At 34.6% G+C, this 23276-nt stretch overlaps 1 long non-coding RNA gene across 2 annotated transcripts in view; it reads left to right on the top strand.

Annotated features, from left to right (window-relative positions):
* LOC150094609 (uncharacterized) overlaps window positions 1–23276 on the top strand; it is a 944400-nt gene that overhangs the window by 799006 nt on the left and 122118 nt on the right. The window contains exon 6 of one of the 2 annotated variants that reach the window (XR_016550183.1): window positions 1392–1501. The exons of the other annotated variant lie outside the window; for it this stretch is intronic. This is a non-coding gene — a long non-coding RNA (uncharacterized LOC150094609). Of the gene's footprint in view, window positions 1–1391; window positions 1502–23276 lie in introns of those variants that run through there. 2 annotated transcript variants of the gene reach the window in all.

Here is a 23276-nt window from a genome sequence, read left to right on the forward strand (position 1 = left end):
GACGAAGCAATGTCTTGTTTAAGTGGAGTTTTAATTATAGGAAGGAACAGCGAAACTTTTGGGATATAAAAATGTCGCACTTAATTTATGTCCTGAATAACGCTTTAAAAGAAGAACTGAGCACGATCAAGTTCCCTTCTGCCTTCTTAGTGACGAACTATTTTTTATGGACATCCTACTCACGAAAGGTTATAAACCTATAACGTATTTATTACTGTAGGCACAGTAAGGACTAAACAACCACGACCTCGAACCAGACAGAATTTTGCCATGCCACTTCAGGCCTCAAATGATGAGGGCCGCAAACTGCCTGCTATTAAATTAAAGGCCTTCAGAAACATCCACCATACAATGGAAGTAAAACCCACATTCAGTTGAAGAATGAGAACGATCCATTCGGGCCAACCACGACAGCTTAATGCCGGCAAATATTACAAAAGAAGGTTAATCGTCTATTAGGTAAGCTAGGACTGTATTGAGGTAATAACATCGAATTGGTGGGGGAGGATTCTCTTCTGAAATATTGAAATTTTTACAGTTCAGTAATTCCAAACCTCTTTATAGCCTCGGTCCACTTTTTCACTAAATTGCATATATGAAGAAAAGTAACGCCAACTTCCTTAAAGGTTCCATGCACAGTTAAATATGGGATCTTCATTTCTTCATAAAAAAGGAAGAAGATGCATCCAATTAACCGACTAGGAAACGTGAAATAGCCTTACTATATTCTTGGATAGTTCAAGATATTTTCTCCGATCAGTAAATTATTTTTGTGGAACGTCTCCGTGCTCCATCACAAGTCTCCACATTCTTATGACAGCTTCCTCTAAAGATTTAATCTCTTGAGGTACTGGGAGCCAAGGCGGCGCAAGAAAAAAAAAAAAAACGCTTTTCTGCAGCGAAGATGATTTCTTCGTCGGTTCACTAAAACTCTAGCAAACGATGGTGGCTTGCATTAATAACGTCACACAAGCTTCGGATGGCTGACGAATAATTGAATGTCAGACTAGCTGGAAGCATTATAATGATGTCAATGGTCTCTTTCCGTGCAGGGTGTCGTTCCCTTTTTCAACATGCAGTCTTGAATATTTTTCGCCATTTTGAAGTACGCGTAGAAGGGAAAAACTTCATTCTATGCTTTAATACTTTTCCATGCGCATTGCAAAAATGTTTTCTTAAGGACTCGAGATGTAGCCTAAGGATGGTGGATGGGACGAAATTGCTACACACGCATACAAAGACGAACGGGTCAAGGTAGCTGGTAATGCCAAATACAAGAGTTAATTCTACTCTCTACACAACTACTAAATCTGTTATTTACTATTAAATAAAAAAAAAATTACTTATTCCAAATTCACATTTAATGCATTATACACTTTAAGCCATTTCAGATATCTGGAACATGACAGCAGAATCATCCACTGTAGATCAGAAGAATTAATGCTGCCTACGGTATGCCACACCAATACGTGGATGCACAACATTAATCCTAACTACGCATTCTAGTTTCCAGTACAGCTCATTGTATGTTAATATCAGGGGGATTATACATTTCATGGGATGCTGCCGCAACTAATCTCAGGTATTTAATGATAACCGGGAATACACTCAGAGCTTCAGCTGCTCTAGAGTTTGTTAGGAATGGATATTTATTTCTATTTCCCGAGGCACTTGGAAATGGACTAATACCATTTCAGTAGTCAATATATGTTCAGATTTATTAAAAATGAGTTAATGAAACGATATTTAATCAAAATATCTTGCGTATTTGTATATAATTCTGATGTAAGTTTAGATTAATATAATACCTTACTCCCGAGAAGAAAATTTATCGCTGTTACATCTTTAGCGAATTCATTACAGGGATAGCAAAAACTCATGAAAATAATCATAAACGAATAATTACTATTAGCAAATAAGGTACACTGTATATTAAGAGTCGTTTATAGGTCATTTAAAATATCACTGTTGCCTCGGTTCAAATATCAGAAATTCGTAGATATGAAACTTCAAATCTCTCGTGCCACTGACATCAGTGAATGCTGATGGGAGTTTAGAATTATCAACAGCAGGAGTGAAAGAGACTCACTTCACACATGCAACAATAATTGATTATCCATGAACTTGTAGCACAAATTCCTGGAGAATCATTTTTTTCTAGATATAATTTTTAAACTGGTACTTGAAAGAGCCACTAGTTGGGATCTCAAACCTTGGTAACCAGAGTTTTACTCGCTTATACTCCTTTTATTTCTTAAATTTCCTCACAGCTATCTCCGTGAGAGGGCGCTGTCATTGTTCCTCCGATAACTGAAGAGGTTTACATTTGAGGCATGCTTTTCTATTGAATAATTTAAATTCATCATAATTTTTTTTTTTTTTGGTAAAATAATAATAATAATAAATAAAAATATGTCTAAAACTCTCTGAGGTTTTACTTGTATAATTACATTGTTAACAAGCCTCAGTTTGCCTCACATGTTGAGATTGTTCAGTCATTAGGCAGGCCGTATTAATATAGGTTTAATAATAATTATAATTAAATATAACCAATCTTTAGCGACAGTGTTCACTCGTTATATTAAACAACATGTCAATTATCTTTGTGTTCAGCATTTGTTTTATACATAATGTTGAATTTTAAAATATGAATGACAAAGAGGATCCATTATGTCACATGACAAAGTCGAATTATTCTCTTACACTTTAAAAATCAGGTATAGTAAGAGAATGATTCGACTTTGTCATGTGACATTATGGATCCTCCTATTATCAATTGAATGATAGGTATACGCGACGGGGAGGGAATAGATAATGTCACGTCATTTAAGAACAAATTTCAGTATATTATATTCAACAGAACGCATGTATCCAAATGTGAACAAAACATAACATCAGTAATTTGATTTTTTAACCATACTTGTGACATAATGATTAGAAATATATACACGTTAACACAAGAATAATGTTTAATTTTCCAAATATTTCGGTCTGAATATTACAGACCATCTTCAGTGGCTACATAGGAATAGTTTTAAAAAACAAAGTGGAACACGAACAATTGGTCATTCACACATAGAACGAGCTGCGTGATGTCATATCGCTAAGTATTAGAAGAGTAAAAAATTTTAAAGTCATAATTAAAGATATTAATTCAGAAATTCATATAATAATTTTAAATAACATTAGACTAATGTAGGGAAAAAAATACAAGGATGATGAGCAGATTCTTTGAGAATATAACGACCTGTGAAAGTTGGTTTTCTGTAAACTGTTATCAAAAAACAGGAATCATAAAATGTTTAATCCGACGAGCCAAAACTAACCGTTCAACTTCTCATTTATTACAGGAAAAACTCTATCAAACATCACATGAAACTAAATGGATTCTCCGAAAAGAGTACACAACATCTTTTCGATTCTTACAATCCAATACAGAACAGCAAAGATTCCATACACCAAATTCCAATTCCTTACATTTTCGGGATTTCAGAACCAATTTCAAGAATTCTGAAGAAATATGATTTAACAGCCACTTATACACCTATTAACAAATTATCCACCCATTTCCCTTCATCTCAACCTTGTCTCTACCTGGTGTGTATCAAGTTCCTTGTAATTGTAATCTTCCCTACTTTGGACAAACTGGACGTTCTATAGAAAAAAGAATTCAAGAGCATCAGTCATCAATTAAACACAACAAACCTGAGAAATCTGGATTAGCTCAGCATGGATTAGAAACAAACCACAACATCCTTTGGTCCAAGACTCTCCTCCTACACGGATGTCGCTACAAATTTGACCGTTTATTTAAAGAAAGTGTGGAAGCCTTACTTCAACGTCCTAACTTGAATCGTAATGACTGTATATCTATATCAAAAATTTGGGAAAGTTTAATCAGGATATTTTTTTCCTATATTAGTCTAATGCTATTTAAGATTATTATATGAATTTCTGAATTAATATCTTTAATTATGACTCTAAAAATGTTTACTCTCCTAATACTTAGCGATATGACATCACGCGGCTCTTTCTGTGTGTGAATGATCAATTGTGCGTATTCCACTTTGTTTTTTAAAACTATTCCTATGTAGCCACTGAAGATAGTCTGTAATATTCAGACCGAAATATTTGGCAAATTAAACATTCTTCTTGTGTTAACGTGTATATATTTCTAATAACATTAGTAAGTCCATTAATGGTAGTTAGGTCATGCTAGGTATACTGATATGGCGCCTGTTATTGGGGTGGGTGGGAAGGAAACCTACGTTTCGGGAGCTATTTTATTTATGAATATACTGGAGCACTTCATTTCCCCATTGAATCGTAAAAAATCCTGCAATACATAAAAAAATAGACGTGCCAGTTTCTTAATTGATTTAATTAACCGAATTATCAACTGAGATGATTTTATTAATTCATCCACAAAAAGAGCCATATATTCTGAAAGCAGTTTACTTTTGACAAATGTGTATCCTCCTGTAAGTTAATGAAGTTGAATAATTGAACTATTAATTTTTGGCTCGACTCCATCTTTGTGCGATGAGTAGTGGCTGCAGCAGCAAAGTCGAGGTTCCAGTGACCGTTATTTGTCTGTATCGAACGCGAATAAATATACTACTTCCAGAGTGGAAATATTACCGCTGGCTATGAAGGTAATTTGGGAACATTTAGATGATGGTTTGGTCCCTTGTAATGAAATAACATCTTCTGCAATCGCTTTTAATTTTCAAAGGTTAGGTTAAGTTCTTCAGTTTCCGTAGCAGATCTGAATGGTGTGTATATTTTATGGTCAAGAAACTGGAATTTATTTGGTAATTTTAACGAAAACTTAAAAGAGGAATGGTTGAGAATTTCAAGCTGCGGATTTATTTTATTTTTTAATTACTGTCGAAGCTCTCAAAGCTACGAGGTCCGTGCTGTAAATTTCTTGATGAGAAGACAGAGTTTCCTGCAGGAAGTACCTTTGCTATCTCCGAGAAGACCGTCTTGCTCACTCTCAGATGTTACACTCGCAATAAGACTGGATTCAAACCAAGATTTCTAGCTGAAAGAAAGATGTTGCGCATTGTCCTCTATTGGGGGAAAACTAGTGAAATGGTAAGTAATCAGTGTGATGTGGACCTTTTCAAAATTATAGTTCCATTTGTTATTCATTATAATAGTATTTAAAATCAGTTTTGAAGAGTCATAAGGAAAAGCACCGTTTGCTAGTCCTCGCATCGTTTCAGAAATTCAATGCCTTCCGATGAGAAAGCTGAGTTGCACCATTTGCTCAACAATTTTACAACATGCGCACCGTTTGAAAGATTCTAGACGACATTACTATAACTATTATTCAATTAAACCAGAAAGGTTTATTGTAAGAGAACTTATGCTATTCACTTAAAAGTATCTTGGGTTGCTGTACGAACAGAGTCATGTCTATGATCTATCAATCCGTGAATGAAAATCTTAGAGATTGAAGGCACTGAACAGTAAAATGTAAGAAGCTGCTCTTATAATGGTTAAATGTTACTGTTCAGTGAACTTGTGGAGGTTAGCCACGTTTCATTAGCAACGTTAACATTGTTCACAGACATTAACAGTTCGATCATTAAGTATTTTTATTAAATCATGACGTCATTGTTTGATAAGATCAGTGACTTTCTGAGTATGGAATGTTAGGAATTTCCCTGGAGGACACATCTGTCAGTGACATCACGTTGTGTGTTTTGGTTCTCGTATGGAATTCTGGGTAATTTGCGTATGGAATTGTTGGTGATGGTTAGAGTATGGAATTCTAACAAGATTGAGATGTAGATAAGATAAGAATTAGATAAGTGACATCACGTTGTGGGTTGGGTTTGAGTGTGGAATTGTGGGTAATGGTCAGAGCGTGGAATACTGGGATGTGACTGTGTTTGTCATTGACATGAGATGAGCTTTTTGTTCGCATGTGGCATTATGGGTAATGATTAGAGATTGGAATTCTGGGAGGATATTTGGTCAAGTGTTGCGGTCTTTGGCTGGATTGTTGAACTGTGGGAAAATATTTGTCAATATACCAGTAGACATTTTCTAAAATAATTAGTTACTGGATATCACTGGTGTCCTCCTCACCCACACCTCAAACACGTTTTTTTCTTTCATGTTTGCATTTTCTAAAATAATTAATTACTGGAATCTCAGTTTTACTGCTTTTTTCATTCGCGTTTTTCTTGTCAACAGGTTGTTGTTAGACATTTTCTAAAATAATTAATTACAGGCTATCAGTGATGTTCCCCAAATCCTCCCCCGCAAACACACACACACAATTTTTTTTTCTTTTATGTTCACATTTTCTAAAACTAATTAAATGTTACGTTTATTTCAAATTCTAAGCAGAATAAATATCAAATATAGAGAACACATCAACGACACCTTAATTGTTCATTTAAGTTTACAAATACACATTTATTGACTGAAATATTATTTACACAATGAAAAATTAAAACATGTAATTACCTAGAAATATTTCACAAGATTTGTCTCTCTTGCTATTTTCCTGAAGAAAGAAAAAGTCCAAAGGGTTTTGGGTCCGCTCATTTTTTTTCCTTTACGGGATATACAAAACGGTACAGCACAGCACAGCACAACACACAAAAGAACGAATTGCAGTAAATAAAGTGAAAAGGCGCTCAATTATTGTTCCTTATAGGTTTCTGTCCAATGCGACATTATTGAGTTGAGGTGAAAAGGGGACGTTATTGTCGTTGGTATGTGTGACTTCCTGTGTGGAATTCTGACAAGTGAGATGAGTTTTTGTTTGCTTTTGGCATTATGGGTTTTTTTTCCGTCCCCAGCATTAATTTCACAGTAGTGATTTTTTAACTCATTGATTATGTTACGTATTTTTCAAACACAAATAAAAAATTATTTATTCTTATTTCAACTGGATATTAGGTCTAGTACTATAATTTTCAACTTAATTCCTCTGTTACAACTTCCAGATTCTCTGGAAGTTGTGACAGAGGAATTAAGACTCCCGTATTTTTCTTTTGCATTAATGAGTGTTGACTGAAAGGAAATGAGACAAACAAGGATTGGAAGTAAAGTGAACTCACCACTATCCTCTTCTGTTAATTTCACAATGTGGCGTGATAGATTGCACTACGACTTAATAATTTGCACTCGTTTTTTTTTTTTTTTTGGCACTCATAACTAAACAGAAATTAAGACTTTATACTCAACGTGTCTGCAAGTAGGGTTACCATATTTTTTTTTTTAAAACAATATGCGACATCAATGTCGACCATAAAAAATAATTGTAAAGAAAATTGAAATGTTTACTTTCAAATAAATATTTATGATCAAGTCAAGCAAGAAATTCATCAACTTTTCAAAGTTTTGACATTCACACCCATATTGTTTTCATCATTTGGAATACCGCAACCTGAACATTCACATCACTCGATTTAGGCTTTTGATATGTTTTCTATATACCTTTTTTCAATACAAAATCCTGACTTCATTGTATTCATGAAAACTGCTCTGTAGCTTTGATATTATTTATGTATTTTGTATTATTTATGGGATTTGACCTAAGTAAAAAATCGATGTAATGTGCTTTGGAATATTTAAGCTACAATCGAGTTTTTACAATATTGATAAGAACAATAGTCTAAAAGTCCAAGTAGTCCAGAGAAAACTATCTGTGACAAAATGAAACTAGTTTATTTATTTAAAAACACAAAAATACAAATTTATTAAGTATATCTTTATAGAGTTCATAATTAAAAGGACTCTAATAATAATAGATTTCTACAGATGTGTCTCATCTTGTTTTGGTATTATCAAGTTATTCTGAAGCATTATGAATTTTGCTATTTTATTATTATGCTGCTAATATTTCTTCAAATGCAACACTTTTTACAAAAAAACTGGCTAAGTTATGTTGAATATATCTGTTTGCAAATATACTCAAAATCCCTTTGACCTAATAAAAAGGCAGAATGCTGATGAAACTTCATCAGCATTCTATCTGTTAAAATACAATTACCCCCCCCCCCCGCCGTTAACGGATTATTGTAGTTATGTGATGACCCTTTTCTTGGATTGACCCTTTTTTGCTGCACAATTTACTTATTGTGTCTCTGCCCAAATAAAAACGAATTTCACATGTGCGAAAATAAATAATCAAAATGTTTGTTTGCATTGGAAATATTATGTCAAATATTTATATTTTTTAAATAACATTTATTGAAATAAATATGACAAGTTGCTTCCTTTCCTTCCAAAATAAGATTATATGGGTCGCACATTTCAATTTTAGGAACGATTTTTTAATTTTTAATTTTATTTTTTTTTATGAACAACAAATGGTGTTAAAACTGCATTACTCGGGGGTTTCCGATTGTGAGTCTATTTAATTTATATCCAATAGTATTTTATCAGAGATTCTACGCCTTTGTCTTTGCTTAAAACTACCACAGTACAATTACTTTTGAAAAATAACGAATTCAAACAAAAAGAAAGTGCGCACATGTTATCTAGCAGTATTTGTGTGTGTGGTGATAATTTTGGGAGGGGGGAGTTAGTCATTAAAGGCGAATTAATTCTGTTATGAAAATTTTGGAAATAAAATTTCATTTTGACACATGCACCTACACATGTTTCAAAAGATAAACTGTAGGGGAAATATCGCTACTTCAAAACTGCCACATAATATCGAAATTAGCCGAAAATATGTACATAACAGTTGACTTCATAACTGCCGTTTATTTTGATTTGTAGTGAGTGATTAGGGGTGAAACCAAGAAAGTTGAAATGCAAAAACCTACAGATTACGTTATAAAAATTATGCATTACATGATATGATTCAAGATTTACGTATGATAACTAACCTTCGAACTAAGATTATGAATAAAATAGGAAACTTGATTTGGAACAGACGGAGGCTGTATTCATTTTTAGATTCAGATTTTCATGAATTTATAAATTAATTGTTTGACAAAAATAATTATCTTCAATCGAGTTCTTGGAGAATTTTAAAATGTATTGGCGATTAAAATAATTAGCAAAAAAATTGATAGTGACATTGATCTTCCAAAGTGATACAATATGAAGCGAAGAAAGTATGAAAGGATTTCTTATTTTACACTGGCATTAAAAACTATATTTATATGATAAAAACAAGCAGCAAAATGAATATAACTCAAAGGTATTTAGTCTGATATAACTTAGATTCTGGTTACCGAGCAAACGGCAAGCAACTGCGTTTCTTGCTGTAGGCCACAGAACGTAGCTACTACGTATGCCAGGTAATGTAGTTAAGTGTTCTTTTCCGCGTGAAGGATTATCGCACCTTCTAATGGACATGACGGTCAAACTACACTTCTTATCCATGTTCTTTCAGCAGGTGGACAGAATATTATCCAGGTTTGCTGGACGTGTATATACGTCCAGCAAAGAAATGAGAAATGGTATGCTTACATACATGAGTTCCTGTTAGTTTTATATTCTAAGGAAAGAACAACGTATTTCAAATGGAAGCGGGAAGCCTCACAAAATTTTCAGCGGCCTCTAGTTATTATATAATGAAATTAATATTTAAAAATAAGTATTTTATTTTGCAACTATGACTACGCTGTTTTTTTTTTATTGTTCTTTGTGAGGAGTATGGTTTTAAAATGAGGCCTTCCCCCCTAGAGAGTGAGGCCTCCATCTTGCGCCTCACGTGGCCCTGTCTACAAGTAGAAAAAAAAAGACAGAGCTAGCAAATAACGAATTGTGGGTGTTTTAATGGATAAAGTACAAAATGAATAAAATAGTAACAACTTTGTTACTATATTAGATGTATCCAACAAAGCCCATATCGAGTGATGCGAATTTTCGGGTTGAGGTATTCCAAATGATGAAAACAATATGGGTGTGAATGTCAAAATTTTGAAAAGCTGATAAATTTTTTGCTTGCGTGATCATAAATTTTTTTTGAAGGTAAACATTTTATTTTTCTTTACAATTTTTTTTATGGTCAACATTGATGGTGCGTTTTGTTTGCAAAAAATATGGTAACCCTACTTTCAGACATTTGTTGAGTTTAAAGTCTTAATTTCTGTTTAGTTATGAATCCGGAAAAAAAAATGAATGGAAATTACCAAGTCGTAGTGCAATCTGTCACACTACATTGTGAAATTGATAGAAGAGGATAGTGGTGACTTGACTTTACTTCCAATCCTTGTTTGTCTCATTTCCTCTCAGTTAACACTTACTAATGCAAAAGAAAAATAACGGAGTCTAAAGTGTAAACTTTGGAAGTTGTGACAGAGGAATTAAGTTGAACATTATAGTACTAGACCTAATTTTCAGTAAAAATAAAAATAAATAATTATTTATTTGTGTTTGAAAAATATGTAACATAATAAATGAGTTAAAAAAATCACTACTGTGAAATTAATGCTGGGAACAGAAAAAAAACACATAATGCCAAACGTGTACAAAAAAAAACTCATCTCACTTATCAGAATTTCATACTCTAACCATTACCCAGAATTCCACACAGGACGTTACACATACCCATGACAATAACGTTCCCTTTTCACCTCAACTCAATGATGTCACATTGAACAGAAATAAGGAACAAATAATGAGCCTTTTCACTTTATTAACTGCATTTTGTTGTTTCAGGAACCAGATCATCCTGTGTGTTGTTGTGCTGTACTGTTTAGTGTATCCCGTAAAGTAAAAAAAAGAAAAAATGAGCGAACCCAAAACCCTTTGGAATTTTTCTTTCTTCAGGAAAATAGCAAGAGAGAGAAATCTTGTAAAATATTTCTAGTTAATTACGTTTTAATTTTTCATTGTGAATATACTTGTAAATAATATTTCAATCAATAAATGGGTATTTGTAAACTTAAATGAACAATTAAGGTGTCGTGATGTGTTCTCCATATTTAGGAATATTTATGCTGCTTAGAATTTGTAATACAATTTTAATAAATAATTAGTTTTATAAAATGTGAACATGAAAGAAAGAGACGTGCGTGTGTATGTGTGTGTTTGAAGGGGGGGTCGGGGGAACATCTCTGATAGCCTGTAATTAATTATTTTAGAAAATGTCTAACAACAACCTGTTGACAAGAAAAACGTGAATGAAAAAAGGCACTAAAACTGAGATTCCAGTAATTAATTATTTTAGAAAATGTAAACATGAAAGAAAAAAATGTGTTTGAGGTGTAGGTGAGGAGGACACCAGTGAAATCCAGTAACTAATTATTTTAGAAAATCTCTGCTGGTATATTGAAAAATATTCCCCAAAGTTTTACAATTGAGCCAAAGACTGCAACACTTGACCAAATATCCTCCCAGAATTCCAATCTCTAATCATTACCCATAATGCCACATGCAAACAAAAAGCTTATCTCATATCAATGACAAACAAAGTCACATCCCAGGATTCCATCCAATACCCACAAGTCCACACTCGAACCAAACACACAACATGGCATCACTTATCTAATTCTTATCTTATCGACTTCTCAATCTTGTCAGAATTCTATACTCTAACCATCACCCAAAATTCCACACTCGAACCTTTACCCACAATTCCACACTCGAACCAAAGGCACAACGTTACGTCATTGACGGATGTGTCACCCAGGGAATTTCCAAGTATTCCATACTCTATCTTATCTGTAACCACATTTCCATACGCAAACAATTACTCAGAATTCCTTACGCGAACCAAAACACACAACGTGACGCCACTAATAGGTGTCCCAAACATTCTATACTCATGACGTCACTGATCTTATCAAACAATGACGTCACGAATACTTATCTGGATCAGAGTGACCGCACTACTACTGATATGTTTTAGATAATTTACAGATGAAATAGCACTAAGTATAATGAATGTTCGTCTCTCACAAATATATATATATATATAAATGTGTCATACAAAAGACTGTGTAATGAAGTAACACACTTTTACTACTACGTGGACAATTGATTAAACAAATCTCACATATGTAAGTTCCTGGGTCGTGAGCAATACAAGCAGTTACCCTTTAAAGAACCCATAGCGAAATGAGATTAACATCTAAGAAGCTGGTATTACAAATATTGGAAATTTGATTATTTGCACTGCAAAGTTAACGATAATCATCTACACATTTAGGAGTATTTTATTTTCAGTGAGCGTTTGAATAATATGTGATTCGCTGTCCAAGGTTGAAATGCGAACAAGCGCATGCTCAAACCTGCCATTTGTTTCTCCTAAAAAAGTTAGAAGGAACAATCAAGAGCAAAAATTTACATTTCTTTTAAATTTTTCGAAGAAAGAAAACGAAACGTAGGATGGCCTCACTCTTTAGGTGTTTTGATTGCCTTTAGTGATAGCAAATCGAATAGTTAAGAGTGAAGATCGTAATTTGGATAAAGCGATCGAGTCCGAAAAGGAATGCAGCGCAAACAAAAAAATGTGCATTCTTCTATGGTCACAAAAGAAAGTATGTAAGGTGTAGTTTGTTAGAAGTCGAGTTCGGAATCATAGGTATATTTTGGATGAATAGGAAGGAATGGCGAATACCGTGTTTGGATGGATTTCATGTATTCAATATAAATAATATTCTATTCATCTAAACCAGATCTATTATTCCGAATTCGACTTCCATTATAATCCGATTTCCTCCAGGTATAATCTGGAAAGGTAACTGGTAGCAGATTAATCGCTAGCTAATTCAAAAGCCTCCTGACTCCTCACTTATCCGTGTACTGTAGAGTAGCTGGCCTGAGGAATCACTACAATGTATTTAGCACACCTTGACGGATGTCAGCATGCTGCATCTAAAAACAGGAGGAGAGAGAGAGAAACCGAACCATGGTTTGCAGGGGCGAATGCTGGTCTTGAAATTCACGCTTGCTCTTGTTATCATTCAGGGAGTGAGAGGTGTGATTGAAGTCTGATTAGCAGAATAATGAATTGCTGACCATTTAAAACTATATATTTAGAAATTTATGTACATTTAATCATGCAAATACAACATTTATTTTACAAATGATATTCTATCTTTTTCAATTTAGCTACTTGAATACAAATTCTACCCTACTGTTCTTCTTTATGAACTGGTCAATAACATCGTCATAAAAAGTTGGTTGTGACTTTATTTTCCCAAGCAACACGCATACTTGTAAAGGTTGTCTGAAGCTCACTGGCTAGAGCTACTTTGACTGCGTATGGCCTGTGTTTAAGACGACGTTAAGGGAGCGGAAATGGCTATGCGCGCGCATGAAATCACAGCGCTGCAGCGAGGACCTGGAAGCTCCCACAACCGAGCAAGCCAAGGTAGCTTTGACTAGACGAGCAAGCATCGGGCAAACGCAATACAACGCAAAGCTCAATTATTACCGCGCAAGCTTAAGACATCTTCTGTCTACAAAAATAAAAGCCTAAATGGAATGCTTATAAATGCATGCATTTATTAACAAATAAATATTACTTCTTTCTCAAGTAATGAGCTTGCGCAGCAAGCATGGAGAATTCTCCACTGATGGTTTGGTGAATCACAGCTGCAGGCTGCTCCAATGTACGAAGTGCTGGTGTTTGACCGGGCCATGAAAGTCATCTGCGACAATACTCGCCTGATTCACCAGCCGCCCCGTTTGCAGAAACTCGTACACCGCGAGAAGGCAGGGTTGAGTTGGTTTGACTGGCAGAAGCTAATATGATTGAGTCACTTGAGTAGCTAACCACTTATGACTTAAAGACTAAACATTCACAGAACATTCATACTACAGAGGAAATCGAACCCGCATCCTGCTAGCTGGAAAACATTAACGGTACCCAATCTATTAACCAAGCTGGCAAGGTAGAAGTTTAATCAATCCTGTTGTTTTAAGAGTTAAATAGAGGCGATTCGTGTGATGAGTGCATTTAGGCCTGCGAACTGCCTCTACTATTCGACCAGTTTGCTATTTTTAATATTTACGGAAATATTTGCGAAAAGAAAATACCCTTCCCTGCTCTTCCTTTACTACTTGATGGCAATTAAATCGTTTTCGATTTTAAATATTCTTAAATTTCTTTTGCTCGAATTTGACCTCAAAATTTCTGTAATCGCGAAATGTGCGCAGTAGAGAAAATTCTCCTCTTGCAGCAAAACAGTAGCATTTCGGTGCACAGAAAGACTTAAGTGAAGGATATTCTTGTCTAAAATTCCCCTACAAATCAAACGTTATGCATTTCCCTTAGTTTTATTTGAAAAGACTTAAAAAATCGAATTTATTCCAGCAACCCATTCTGTGACAAATAGATAGCATGCAGAAATGTGAATGTTCTCAGTTAACCTCGTTTCTGAAGGTCCTTCATCCCCCTTTTTTTAAACTGAAATTGGATTACAAAAACATTCAGAGAGAAACCGCTCAACATAAGAACGGTTGAGCACTAGGAATTTGCACTGTTTCTTACCGATCTGGTTTCGCGACCTTACCCCAGCTGTTTAACCTTACGTAAGATTATTTGTAACACCACCACTTTGCGCAGCCACTGCAATTGCCACAAATGCGCAGTAATTCAATCAACTCAGAGAGCCCGAAAGATCGAATAAATATAAATTCCTACTAACAAGATGTAACCTATTTACGAAGGGCAAATTTTGTTGAAGTGTAGGGAAAACAAATGGCTTGGAAAGTGCTTCCTGACAGTGATATACAACTCTTTCAACGTTCGCCGGGGTTAATGACCCTTGAACTTCCCCAATTGGTACTTTTTGTGTTGGTTGAAGTGTCTCATTATCAGCCATAATTCTGATCAGTCGTGCTATTATATCACCGTGACCTTAAATGGGGTGGAAAACAAGGCTGTCACCAATATCCGAGAAGTTAGAAGAAAAATTTGACTCTTTTTGTAAAATATTTTCAAAACTAAAAGTCCAAAAGTTGCTTTCTGAACAGTACTTTGTTCCTAAAAGTGAAAAATGTGGCGCTGAATCATTCAAGCGCCACATTGTTGTTCATGTTTATCTATTTGATAGCGATGGAAATACTAGAGGGAAAGAATGCATAATAGATACATCCCGGACAGCATTTATCTTAAGAATGTTTTATTCTTACACATAATTTGAGATACTTTCTCAGTTTTTTTCTATGTTCTGTCATGTATACTACTGGCATATTTGGTATATGCATACTTACTTAAAAAAAAAAAAAAAAAACTTTTTTTAAAACCTAGGTTAGAAGTACTTTTAAATGCAACAATCAATGACATTTCAACCTTCAAAACAGTTAAGCCTATTTGTTTAAAAGCAAGTTTTAAGAATAAACAACTTACAGATGAATTATCGTCTGATTGGTAAGTCAACTAAGGCTATGATCTAAATGGGGTATGTTTGTTCGGAGAAAAAAGAATTCTTTAGTGATCTTACGCTGTATTGTATTTCTAAATATCAAAGTGTTACGCCTCATCTCCCTAATTCGACCATGTTTTTTTCCATAATATTTTCTTATGTGTTCACCTACTTTTATTAATGAAAAGTAAACGACATAATCGTTCAGCAGCTGACTCATCAATAATGATTTGCATTTTTTTTCCCCAACTAAGTAAGCTGATTTATTCAGCTACGTTGACACTTCAGGCCTAAAATCATTTTGCCAGAGGATAAATCAGGACTAAAGTTCTCACTTTAGACCTGATTTAGTGGGTTGTCTTTTAGCGAAAAATTTATATAACAATATTCTTAAATGATTACAAAATCCTAGAGTCAGCCGAAAACTGACTGATTTATTCTGCACAATCAAGTAAACTTGACTTACATTTGCTTACTCTGATTGCTTTTTTCTTACTTTTCCTTGCATGTATTTTAATAATAGTCAGATAATATCTGAAGGGAACCTTTTTTTCCCCTTTCCTACGAGAATAAACCAAACACGATTCATTGCCATATTCTGGTATGCTTAGGGATGATAATTGATCGATCGTGGCATTATCTCGAGCTACTAGTTTCCTGGTGCATGAGTAATGCTAATTAGAAACGGGGATATTAGCAAATGAAGCTTTAGGAGAATTCTGAAGATAAGAGATTAAAAGGGTTATATTGGCCAATGAAGCTTTAGGAGGATTTCGAAGATAAGGGATTATCATCCCTTTAGTGGCTGACTATGACAAATTACAAAACAGCATGTTCAACTAGATCGGGAGAGCGTTACTGTGTACAGTACGACCATTGTGATAGACATTTTTTTCAACATTTCTCTGTTTTCTCGGCCACGTGGTTGAGATAGAAGTTACCGCAATTGAAGATGCCTGAAATTTTCTTTGATACTTCCAAAATTCTTGGCGACACTTTAAGATGACTTACTGTAATTATTACTTTCTCAGCTTGCAACAAAAGTGAATCTTTTATTACTGAAATTTTGTACGCATAAAAAGCCTAAATTCACTTCACTTTCCATCGTAAGATGGTGTGAAAATTTTCACGACTCTCTTTATCGATAAACACTTAATATTATCGTTTTCCAGTGGACCATCACGCCTTCTATAACTTTCCTAAATTTTCCTTGGTTTGATCCTTGTAGTGTTTGTGATCGTCATTTCAATAATGATCGTTGTACGTCATAGAAGAAATCCTCGGGGATTAACGACTTAGCAAAGAAACTAAAACTTCCCATAATTTCTTGATTTCCCGTCAACGAAAGCTGATCCTGAATTATGTGCTGCACATTTCGGATGTGCTCTCTTGAGACACGCGGTAATTCACTAGTTATAAGAGGGAACATTAAGGCCGACAGTTGATATTGGGTGTTACAGAGAATGTTAAAGGACCATCGGTGTAAGTGGCGAGGAAACGGGTGAATAAATGACACATTTTCTCTCTGGCCGTAAATAATAATCGGCCGCCTATACAGCTACGAATAAAAATCCCTTAAAGGTGCGGAACGATGCCGGAAATTTATGAAACGCTCCCATATTTGTTAAGCTTTTCCATTCTCCTGATGAATAACGCTGGTCTTTTTTATTGGGTGAAGTAATGGCAAATGTTCTCCGTTATTGACAGAGATAGTCGACTTGTTAGCGATGCAGATTTCTTAGAGTGATGTATGCATTTGGAAGAAAGCGAAAATCTTAACTGGTTCCGGTTCGTTTCTCACAGGAAAAACACGTGCACTATTATTAGTAACGTAACCGAGATAAAAAGACGCAAGTAACTTCTTTAAGTATAAATGTTTAGTTAAGTCATTTATAAAATTCGTGTTTTAAAATTCTCTTCTATGTTTAGAATAATTTAATTCCGTTAAATAATATTTCACTTTTTTTTTATTATTTAGATGTTCAGATTTGTTTGATCCGGATAATATATTAATAATATATTAATCCAACTAACAAACCAATATGTTCCATCGTCAACAATGGATTGCAGTTGGAACTAACATTAATCTTGTAGGCTTACGTGGCCTCCTGAATTGAGCACGTTATACACGTGCATAATAATTGCTTTTGACGTTAGCTGAGCAAAATCCAAGCTGAGTTTCTCCGATTTTCACTGTAATCCTGCGCCTTTTACACTTATCTATTATGACAAAAATTACGTTTTGTAGGATGAAAATTACACCACCTTAAAAAAAAAAAATTACCCTATGAGATGCTTATCTTATTCCCTGAAATCGTTTTGTTATTTTATTGTACATCTTTACTCTGCCAAATGTATTTATTAAATATCAAAACAGAAAAAAGTGCGTTGTTTTGTTAATTAGTTGAAATATATCCAAAAACTATTTGTTCAATATTGACAAACTTTGAAAACAAGTGATTCAGAAAAGCAGAGAAGAATTATACTTTCTTATTTTAATAACAACAAGAATCAAAAAAAAAAAGTTACAGTGGTACGGACATAGAATGCATACTAACAGGTTTCTTTAAATTCTCCAAAATAAATCGGAGAATCTTAACAGGTAAGTAAATGATTGCAGAAGGAAGATTCATTTCGTAATATTCGCGTGTAATGATACTTCTTAATCACAAGCCATATAGTGAACACAGAAGTAATTTTGTTTTTCTTAATTTTACTATTAAAATAGTATTAAAAGAATGCATTTCAAATCGCTTGCTATGAAAATACAATCAAAACGAAAACCAAGATATCGTTCTTCCAATACGAAGAAGTTTATCATCAAATCTCTGATATGTACCCTCGTTGTGGTAGTAATGGGATAATATTTTCATGCGATACTGATTGAGATACTAACACGCGCAACAGTTCAAACTAATGCCCAATAATGTGAATGATACCACATTATTATAACTTGCTATATACAAAACAGTATGATGTTGTTATAGTTGAATTTTTATTATTTGTATTCGTTATTTTCGAAAGACTTATTAAAGTCTGTCATAAAATCATTAAAAGAATCCACTCTAATGTTGATAACACTGCCTTGCTTACTCTATGCGCGTAAACCTTTCTTCTCTAATTTTATCACAACTAGTCCGACTGAAACTCAAATTGATATGACTCAACAAATTTTAATAGAGTCGTTAAATTCCAACAGACTAGTGCAGAATTGCAACTATTAGTGCGAATAATTTTGATATTCAAACGCAGGACGCAAGAATTGAGGAAGTCAGCAAGTTTGAGTACCTGGGATCCATTATTAATGTGAAGAATTGCTGTTCAGAAGACATCAGAAGGAGGTTAGGAATGGCTAAAACAACAGTCAGAGACCTGTCTGAAATCTGGAAGGATGGATCTATCTCTATGGGAACAAAGTTGAGGATTTTAGATGCAGTTGTTTTTCCAACAACGACTTATGGATGTGAGACTTGGAACCTAAAGAAGTCAGATAAGAAATGGATATCTGTTTTGAGATGTGGTGCTACAGAAGGCTGTTGAGGATATCATATACTGAAAGGCGTACAAATGAATGGGTGTTAGAAAATATCAGTAGAACTTTAAGACTCCTTAAGGATATTGCCAAAAGAAAGTTAAAATATTTTGGACACATTGAAAGGATGGAAGAATGATTTCTCAGAACAGTAATAGAAGGTAAAGTTCCTGGAAAAAGAGGAAGGGGTAGACCATCAATGAGATGGATGGATGATGTGTGTGTGGAGTGAGTGATCTTCAGAGAGTTGAGGTCTCCAGAAAAGGAAACAACAGGACTATATGGCGAGGCCTGGTGTGGCACATCACTGAGCATCGGAGTGATCATACGGCATCTGTGGATGTCCAGTGAACATATAGATAAAAACGCAAGACTGAAACTAAAATTGGTCCACAATCCCAATTCTTCAACATAATTTTTTCCATCCAAGATGGAGTTACGCAGTATATAATTTGACAAGCAGGGCCTACAAATGAAAATTAAGGATTGCAAAGCCAAAATTTCACTAAAACTCATCCTCATGAGTTAGTCATGCTGTTGAAAGGGTTAGTCATGCATCTTGCCAAAAAAAAAAAAAAAAAAAAAACGGAGTGTAAAGTATTATCTCTGGATAGGCACAAAGAAATACGATAAGTTGCATGCTTGTCCATGGGGATTCATCGGATAAAAGCTAAGTGGTTACGATATGCATAAACAGGAAAGAATTGAATATACTTTTCTCTATATGGATTGAAATGCTGGAGAAGAACGGTATCCTCATCACAATGTAAAGCTACAAAAATTACAAATATACAAATGATATTCTTTATGAATTCTATAAACAGATATTAGAATGCTTAAAAAAATTCAAAGATGTTAGAAAACATTACATATATAATAAAAAGGCAATATCTGAATCGCATTGAAAGGCGCTAGCTAGCGTTTTATTGCGCATCATATATACTTTTTGACACCTATCAAACATAATTGTTTCTAATATTAACTGACCACCTTAAAAATGTAAGTGCATTTTTTTTCTCCTTCCAGTGAAGTGCCTCTTGTCTGATATTACTCCGAGTTGCAGGAAGTATCGACCAATAAGCAAAAAAAGTCCTCTTGAGACAACATTTTTGAGGAAAAATACCTTCAAAAGTTATACACAAGTCGATGTAAGAAAAGTCCTGGTACAAGTCTTGTAAGCAAATTAGATTGCAGCTGGTTCTCTCTCGATTCAAATCATAGTTTAAGGCAAAAAAAGGACCCTTTCATAGACTTGCTACCAATAAATATTAAACTGGCAGACTACCTTAAAACCTTAAGATAGTTGTGCCCCTTGGTTAGAAATAGTAACGCAGAGGATTTTGTTTTTCAAGTTTAACGTTATTTGCTTTGCATTCTTATATTTTTTATTTTGTTCCTTGAACGGCACTGACTTGAATAAATCTTGATTTAAACAAAACAGAGAGAGAGAAAAAAAAAAAGAAATTCTAGGAAGTTGATTAAAGTCTGTGAACAAAAAGTAACAAAATGCTTGATTTGTCGTCTTAAAATTGAGCTTTCTCCTGAATATATGGTAAACAATTTGCAACCATGGCTATCCACATACAAAAAAAATTTGAATATTTTTTGAGCAAATGTCCCGTTTTTGTGTCTGTATAATTCTGTATCATAAAACCGTTTAAGATGGAGGAGTGGTGCACAAAAGATTCACACAATGATTCACCTAAGAACTAAATCCAAGAGAGACGAAATGCATGCAACAGAGTCCACCACGGAACTTCAAGTTTTATATATATATGTAGAAAGTTTTTTTACCTTGGGTATATATAGCAAAGATACCAAGCAATTTTATCAGCTGGGTTTTAATCCTTTTTCCCAAGTAAGCAAACAGACAAGTTTGCGCCTGCACGTAGTGCAAGTCTGAGGCAACTCTTGTAAGTAATGCCACACGAGGCAACTCGTGGTAAAGGTGGAGTAAGCTCTGATCGCTTTTCTTAGTATTTTCTCCTGATGCAAAGCACATCCCCTTGCGGAGATGTATGATGTTATGCATTAAAGGCAGGGGCCACTACCCAGACCTGCTAACTCCACCTTTACTACGAGTTGTCTCAGTATGGCACTATTTGTAAGAGTTGCCTCGGTGTGGCACTATATATATATATATATATATACATACACGGGGGTGGTCTGAAAAGTTCTCGGCATAACAATGAAAAAACGAATTTATAATTTCGAAATTATTTTTATTTTTCAACATAATCTCCCTTAAGAGGAATACATTTATTCCACCGATGCTCCAGCGCCATTATCCCGTCCCTGTAGTGGTTCCCAGTAAGATCTGCAAAATACCCCTCTACAGCTGCAATCACCTCTTGATTCGAAGAAAAACGTTGACCAGTGAGGAAGAGGTTTAGTTTAGGGAAGAGAAAGAAGTCAGAGGGAGCCACATCTGTGCGAATATGGTGGATGTTCCAACAATTCATAGTGCGAATCCCTTAATTTTCCATTGCCAAAACACCTTTGTGGCAGGTGCATTATTCTCATGAAAGATGATTTTTTTCGTCTGCAAACTGGGCCTTTTCTCAGCAATGTTTTCATTTAGTGTGGTTAAAAGATCGGAATAATAATCCTCGATTATTGTTTTACCCTTTTCAAGATAATTAATAAACAAAATGCGTTTAGCATCCCAAAATACCGATGCCATGACCGTGTCTTCTTTAGCGCTAAACAACCGGCTTCTTTCCACTGTTTTGTCTGATGTTTGGATTCTGGTATGTAATGGCGAATCCAGGTCTCATCCGTAGTAATAGATCGACGCACAAAATCAGTTTTATACTTGTTAAAACGCTCCAAGCACTGTTCAGGGATGTTCACGCGAGTGCGTTTTTGATCTGCGCGGCACCTATCTTGCGCAATGCTTTTTCATTTGCAATTCTTTATGCAAAATATATCCTACACGTTCTTTTGAAATGCCTATAGTCTCAGCAATTTCAATTTCACTACCTTTGATTCGCCGGTTATCCAATACCATATCCTGCACTTGATCAATGATTTCTGGTGTTGTTACACTTTTTGGAAGTCCTTCTCTTCAAGGCTGGTACGGCTGTTTAAACTCGGCAGACCATTTCTTAATTGTCGTAAACGGAGGAGAAGAGTGCCCATAAATCTTTTTGAACTTCGAATGAATTTCTTTTGTCGGTAAACTTTCTTTTACGAAGAATTTTATAGCCTCACGATACTCAATTTTATCCATTTCAAGGGATATAGACAACACTTTCACTTCAGATAGCTGTATAAAACAAATTCTTGATAGAATGACTTGCAACTTCACATGGATGCTTAGGACAGATGTAGTAACTTTGAAAAAAATCATGTCGATAGTCTTACCATTTGAGGCCGAGAACTTTTCAGACCACACAGACACGGTTCCCACCCAGGAAAGGTTATTAGTAAACCTATAGAACAGGGTTTCCCAAACTGTGTTCCGCGAGAAGTTCTCCTGGAATTTGTCATTTTAGTTTTCTAAGAATTTTTCATGAATAAATATTTTATTGTGGAAATATTCTGAGGAGAATAATATTCGTGAATATGTCGAAAAGCTCAGACCCAGATCGCCTAATAACATCTGTGTATCGTTAATTTTCCACATCGAAACCTTTCAACATTTGGGAAAGGGAATACCGCTGTTTATGACCGATCATAAAAATTGCCTGCAAGCCGAAGCGCGGAGTATCCTCTGTTCTCAAAACTAAAAGAAATCGCATCTGCTGTAAATATTAGTGACCAATCAGCAAGGAAATATAAAGAAAATTTTTCCACTGAAATTGCAGATCAAGGTAGTCTGTATCCGATTCTAAAATATATTAATGCTGAATACTTTCTTCGCAAGTTTGTATTACAGTGTGCAAGTGCTTGTTCTGAAAGCGGAGTGCCGCGAATTTTTTAAAAGTGATAGGAATACAGATTTAAATTCTAATATGAATAAGAGACAAGACACTTTGTTTATTTTTGATATTAAGAAATCTCTTATTGAAGGTGTTTGTGACGGAACAAATAGTGATTCATCCATCTCAAGCCTACAAAGCGATCTCCAGGATGTACAAAAGGAGGGGAAAACTACCAGCACACAGGAGAGAAAAAGTCTGCATTCACTTGTAAGTACTTATAATAATATTATAAATTTTTGGCGATCAGAATGGTACATGTCAATGAAAATCAGCACAAATTAATTTAAAGATGCTCATGTTTAATGGATGTTTAATTAATTATTAATTATCAATTAATAATTAATGATCAATTAATTAATAAAAATCAGCTAAATTAACAATTAATTTATTACAAAATAACCAAGGTGTTCCATGAAAATTTCAAGATTTGCGAAGTGTTCCGTCGTAGAAAGAGTTTGGGAAACCCTGCTATTGAACATTATATCGTGGTTGGAATAAGGATTTTTTTTCCTC

Source organism: Typopeltis vanoorti, chromosome 21 (genome assembly GCF_054136105.1).
Source record: "Typopeltis vanoorti isolate ZY-2024b chromosome 21, IOZ_Tvanoo_1.0, whole genome shotgun sequence".
In the NCBI taxonomy this organism is placed as follows: domain Eukaryota; kingdom Metazoa; phylum Arthropoda; class Arachnida; order Uropygi; family Thelyphonidae; genus Typopeltis; species Typopeltis vanoorti.